The sequence below is a fragment of the Geospiza fortis genome, unplaced genomic scaffold (genome assembly GCF_000277835.1).
Source record: "Geospiza fortis unplaced genomic scaffold, GeoFor_1.0 scaffold185, whole genome shotgun sequence".
Taxonomy (NCBI): Eukaryota; Metazoa; Chordata; class Aves; order Passeriformes; family Thraupidae; genus Geospiza; species Geospiza fortis.
Window position 1 is genome coordinate 410,199 of NW_005054469.1, and position 6,864 is coordinate 417,062.

The following is a 6,864-nucleotide window of genomic DNA, read 5'->3' on the forward strand; positions in this document are numbered from 1 at the left end:
GGGAGTGTGTGTTGCCACCCGGCTCCATGGCATTTCTGTGCCAGCTGAAGGAGCATGTGTTTTTCTGTCACCAATTTCCCGCTTCTTTACCTTTGTAACTTGCAATGGAAAAATGTGTGGGCAGTTTCCATTATGCCTGTGCTGTTTCAGACAAATTAAGGGGTTGGCTAAGAAATCGCTGGTTTCATATTTCATACAGAAAACACACACATGCTTATATTTATATGTCTATGTAAATTAATTTAGGATATCCTCTAGTCATGTGCTGTACAGCAGTGCCTGCAGGAAGGGTCCCAGAGCAGAGCACTTCCTTGCCTCCTGCACAGGGCATGAGGCTATTTTTGCACTTGCACAGGGGGGAGAAGGGCCAGGAGGCTAAAATGGCAGCAGTCATTCTTCAGCTCTGCCCCTTACTTTATGAGTGGCAAGTTTATTCATTTTTCCTTTTCAGCTGCACTGCTAAAGCCACAGAGGGCTTTTATGACTGTGCTAATTTTCTATCAGTTCAGGGAGTTATAAAGTTTTTCTTTATTTATTCTCTATCACAAAAAGGATCTGGGAGTGGAGGGGGATTTTTAAGCATACAGAGAAACTTTTCATTCAGTACATTGCACAATTTATAAGGGGTTCAGAATGTTATATTCTGGAAGTGATAGCAATATTTCACAGGTCAGACTGGCCAAACTGAGCACAGCTACGCGTGGGTGGCTCTAGTCTTCAGAGACGTGCTTAGATAATATTTCCTTTTTAAAACTGGGCAAACAGTATTACATGTGTTAAATGTCAGAGCTTGCTGTTTATTATGGGTCTGACCAATGCTTTGCTTACAGTGGAACAGTGCTTCACTTATGGATTTCAGGAGGGCTCTGGTAAGACTCTGAAACATGCCTGAAGCGAGAGACAGCATGTGCACACCATGGTGGTGGATACAGGATGTGAGTCAGAAAGTTTGGGGAGCAGAGAAGGCTTGGGAACCAGTTCCCAGCCCAGGCACCATATTCCAGGCTGGCTCCTGCCTCTGCACAGCTGTGCTTAACCCATTTGCTGTGCTTAGCCCATTCCCTTGTCCCCAAATCCAAGCTGCAGGCATTCCCCTTTCCACACTTCCCAGGGCAGCTCTTGAGGGGATGTTGCTGAGCCATGAAACACAGAACTGGGACACAGCTGGCCTTGGAAAAGCCCCATCTGCCTGAGTAGGGCTCCCTGAGCTGAGCAGGGAAATGGGAGAAGTGCAAATGAGCTGCACCATGCAGACACAGGGATTCCTGTATCCCACTGCTTTTGGCAGAGTTTACCATCAAGCACTCAACGGGGAGCACCTTCTAATCCCAGTGCAGCCAGGATTCATACACCTCCTGCCTGTCAAAAATGAGGGCAAACCTTAAGCAGCCTTCCACCATTGCTGCAGCTCCTGTTATCCCAAAAAGGACAGGGGATCCAGCCTGGCATGATGTCTCCATCCAGGAGTCAGCTCCCACCAGGAGGCAGAAGCACAGCTCCATCTCATGTGCAAATGTCCCAGCCATTCCAGTACAACCAGCAAATGACAACTTGGAGAAACAGCAAGGTCTGCCACTACTGCCCTGCAGCAGTAACCACATCTGAATTCAGTGCATCTGTTCTCCTACTCATCTCTCCTCTTACAGCCTGCCTGGGAAACACCAAGGAAGAGTGTGGAAACAGGAGGAGTCTCTTTGGGTTGAAAGGATGCAGAGACAGGAATGGGAAGAACCTCTGGCCAGTGTGGGGAGGAAAGAACAGTGCATGGAATTACAACGTGGCCTCATTAAGGGTGATCCCAATTTAAATCAGCCCGTGGATAGTGATATCCTGAAGGAGGGTGCTCTCAGAGAGGGGCAGGTCAAAAGGAACAAAGCAAGACTTGAAAAGGAGCTGAGGAAAGAAAACACAGCGTCTGTGTCCAAAGCAGGATTTCCCTTGCCTGGCTGTCCACTGACGGAGCCATTCCCCAAATATTTCACCATGTGTTAAATCACCACTGGGTACACAATCCCAGAAAAGCCCAATTAAAAGGTGCAGCCGGTAGGTGTAAGGGAAGGGAACATTCCTGAGCTGTTTTCCCCAGTGACAGCGCCCATGGCCACGCGCTCAGAGAGGCCGCGGCAGCGGTGGCTGCACCACAGCTCCCAGCTGCCCATGGAGCTCCATGGCAGTGGTTAACCCTGACAAATAACTGTGTTTTGCCCTTGCCCATAGTGGCACAGCTCTCAGTACTCCTGTAATTTAGTGTGGCTTTTGCTCACAAGGCCAATCCCCTCGCTCGGACCCCCAGGCCAGTGGGTTTGCCCCCCTCCCAGCACCACTGGCAGCACAAGGGGGCACTGGCTTGGGTCTCTCTTCCCACAGGAAAAGGGGGACCTGGCCTCCTCTTCCCAGCACACAGACAGGAGGCACCAAGGCCCTGGAGCAGCACAGGCTGGAGGTGGGGAGGAAGCTGACTCAACCTCAAACACGACCGCATCCATTCCCGCTAGGGGGGGTGGACTGGCTGGAAAGGCTGGGGCTGCCCCATGGATTCCCTCTGTGAGCCAGAGGGAAGGCAGGGGTGTGCTCCCTGCCTGAGTGTGCAGCACTGGTGGGGAGGAGGAAGGTGGGAAGGCCCAGAGCTGTGCACTTTTAGATCCAGCTGTGTGCAAGAGCCAGCGCTCCCAGTCTGAATCTCAGTCCTGGCGTGGAAGCAGCACCCAGAGAGTCACACAGGGAGCCCAAAGGAACACATGGAAGGAGAGCCCAGCTTTGATGTCTAAGTCACTGTCTGGGTGTGTTTGGTCTGCATTTGAAAGGAGGTGAGGCCAGACAATTCCAGCTTTAGAAGAGGAATCTGCAATGCCAGGGAATCCCACAGGACTCTCTGCTCCATCTGACACTTCCAGGCTGGCAATTCTACCATGAGCTGCAGAAGTCATCTTGAACAGAGCTTGAACAGAAACTGTGAGATTTTTTTTTTCTTCCCAAGAATATCCACCTATTTCTCCCACAGACTGCCTTCTGCAAAACTTCCCAATGCTTCCAGCAGGTGTAGAGCTGCTCTCCAACATCTTCAAATCCAGGGCCCTCTAGAGAGAACCATGGTTTGGGTTGGAAGAGAGCTCAAAGCTCATCTTGTTCTGCCCACCCTTATCTAGTTCTGCCCACTCACAACTTCCACTGCACCAGGTTGCTCAGAGCTCCATCTAACCCAGCCTTGAAAGGTTCATTGGCAGCAAAACCTAGAAGGCAAACAGCAGCAACATGACTTCCCCATAGCTCAGTCACCACCATGTCACTGCACCCCCAAAAATGCCAGGAGCTGCCAGCCCCTTCTGAACCATCAATCCCAGCTTTCCTGCCCACTGGCTGAGTTTTTCAGGTCAAGCCAGGTGTGGACTTCAAATAAAGTCTTGAAAGCCTTCTCTAGGAGACACTCATCCAATGTTTGCTGCCAGCCCTGGGGCACAGGGGACAAGTGACAGCCCCTTTCCTACCACAAACTTGCCCTGTGTTGGTTTTCCAAAGGCCTCACTGCATCCCTGAGCTCTCAGGTCTGGCAGCACAGCTCAGCACCACTGGCATTGCCCACCACTGGCCACTGCATGGCCCCTATTCCAAGGCACTTCTCATTTCAGATTTTTTTTTTTTTTTTTAATGGGAAGAGAGACAAATCCAGACCCCCTGTATGAAGACAATTTGTCTCTTCTGGGTGAGTTCCAGCAAGAGGAGTGTACTTTATACATATGGGCTCGCTTTCATGTTTGATTGCTGGACTAAGACCATGTTGTTGTCCAGCTCAAGGGAGGGAGAAAAAAGAGCAAAAACCACACAAATCAGGAAAGCATTAGGTAGACTTAGCTCAGAATACATCTTCTGACCAAATGGAGAGCAATGCTTTTTCATATAATTAGAATGTCTGCTGGGAGTCAAACAGAGCAAATGGTGATGCTTTCAGTGCTGTGGGAGCTGTGCAGTGCCCAGGAGATGGTCACACCTTCCCCACAGCATTAGCTGTCATCCCTGAACAGGTTGTGAAGGGAGACTGTGGTTTAGAAAACCCTCAGAAGCTCTTTCACTTCATTGCAGCTCCAAATGCCATTCCTCAGTCACAGAATCACAGAGTGGTTTGGATAGGAAGGGAATTAGAGATGATCCAGTTCCAGCCCCTCTGCCATGGGCAGGAATACCCCCCCAGAACAGGTTGCTCAGGCCCCCATCTGTCAGAACTCAGTACATCCCTCCAGGTGTCCAGAGTTGCTGAGGACCACACCAGGGGGCTCAGAGACCCTGGCACGCAGCCCAAAACACCTGGGGATTTGATTTTGACCCCTGGAGCAAGTTGCCAACTTTGTATGAGGACCTGAAAGTCACAGAGGTTTGAATAGTATAATAACAAAATGATCACAGGGTGAAAATTTTAGGATTTTTGGTGTGGGGGTTATGGGGACAAGATGGAGAAATCTGGGCGTGTCCAACCTTTCTCCTTCTTGTTCTCCATTTTCTACAGTGATGTTGGCACTTTGGGATTGGTTTAGAGTAGAAGTGCACTGTCTAACACAGGTGATAGGCATTGGGAATTAAGTGTAAATATGTTATAAGTAGTTTGTAGTATAAAAGGACAACACCACCCCGAGGGTGGTCAGAGTGCCTGTGGCCGCCCTGCAGAGTGGACCTCCGCTGGGCAGAAAGAAAATTTTATAGTTAGAATTAATAAACAACCTCAAGTGAAGAGTCCAGACTCGTTCTTCAGTTGCGCGGGCCAAAGCAGAGACATCCTATGCATCTCGCAAATATCAACAGCCACCCGAGACCCATCCACTCAGGCCAGTCAATGCAGGAAGACAAGGTGTGGAAACAAACCCTGACTAATCAAGGAGTGTTTGAGCATCATCTTCAAATTTGCTTAAGGTGAGCAAAACACTGCATTTGGCAGTAAAGGGGCAGCAGCACAACCAGCAGGAGAGCAGATCCAGTGAGTGGAACTGTACCAAACACTGGAGGGAAAACACTCTGTACTGACTTATAGCATCAAAGGGTAAATGATTCTGTCCTTCAGGTAATGTTTCTTTCAACAACAACCTTTTTCTGTAGTGGGAGTGGCACAAATGGCATTGAAACACACAGGCACAGCAAAGGGAACTCGAGCCTGGCACCCAAATTTCTGCTCATGGCAGAAGCAGTGGGCACACAAAGGGCCAGAGCCTTCGACTCCAAATCCAACAGCAAGGCTCAAACCATCCCTAGCCCAGCCTGTTGTTTCAGGAATCAACTCTTTACCGAGAAGAAACAAGTAAACATTTTCCATCCTCTTCTCTTCCTAGACGTTAAGCAAGAGTAACTTGTAAATTGCTTCCAGCAACTTCGAGACAACAAGGGAACAAACAACTATCAACAGGCATTACGCTCATTGCTTCACACGAAAACAATTATGAGGCTGAAGGGATCCTGACAGGCAATTGGAAAACAGTCCTTTTTATGCTAAATTTACTGTATTTTAGTCCAATTTTCCATGATTTAAAATGTGCAATGCAATAAAGAGCTGGAATGCCTTCTTTTGTCACAATATTTCACACCCAAGGCCTCAGAGTACTTTTGTGAATCAACCTCTGCAATACTTTTGCAAAGCCAATGGTTTAGGAAGCAATGAACTGGAAATAAAGGGCAGTTTCCAGAGCTGTTGGTGGTCACAGAGGAGCCTATTAAAAAAAAAAAAAAACAAACCCAAAGCAGCATCCCAATATTTGGGCTCCCTGACCCGTGCCCTCCTTGGGCAGGTGTCTGCTGACAGCCCCCCAGACCTCCTCACCTGGAGCTGGAGCTCTTCACATCCATGACCAGGCTGCACTGGATCCCAGCAATGACAGAAATGAGGAAAGAAGGATGAGATGGGTTCATGGAGGGGGGAAAACATAGGAAGTGAAACACTGCACATTTTGCAGTATTCCAGATTCTTCCTGGGAAGAAAACAGTGTCCACTGTCTGCTGAGCAGGCCACAGCTCAGTGGGACCATTTGAGGGTCCCAGTTCAATTCCCCTGGATAAGCTGCAAAAGCCAATTGTAACCAGCACTGTGGACAAAGGGCTCAAAGCCTGAGCAGACAGGAGGCTGTGCTGGTTTGGGGAATCCCACACACATATGGGGGAGGTTTTTTGTACTTCCATGCAGAGGAGCTTGCCTGTAACCATAGGCCATGGTTTCTCAGATTCCTTAGATTTTCAGCACATAACCAAATGTTTTCAGGGTGAAGCTGTTAACGTAACTATATGCCTAGTGCAGAGATGCCTTTCCTGAGATGATTCACAAAATCCTGGAATCATTAAGGTTGGAAAAGACCTCCAAGATCATCAAGTCCAATCTTCAAGTGAATATCTCCATGTCTACCAAACCATATCCTCCACCACTGGCAGGATTTCTGGTCAAAATGGGGAAGGAGTTGAGGCCTTTCTACTGACACAGACTTTCTCAATATGTTAAAACCAGAATCAGTGCTGCACCAAGGCTTCCTATGAGCCACAGTCAGCCCCTACACAGGGGGACAGGCCAGGCTTAAGCAGCAGGATCACAACCATCCCTTGGTGTGGTTCTCCATACTCAGAATGTTTCTATGCCACTATTAAAAACATCTCTAAGTCCCTCTTGGGGATCTCAACCTGATAAATATTCATTACCTAATTTCCCCATAGCTTTTAAAGCATGATAGTAATATTAGGAAAATTCAAGATATCAAGAGAATTAACCTGGCTAAAGTCAGGGAGGAAGGGCTGTGGCAAAACTGGGACCTGATTGCAAATCCCTTTTCCCATAGGGGTCCATCTTTACTTCCAAAACATAAGCACTACTATGAAAGATCACTGAAACACAAGTGGTATTAA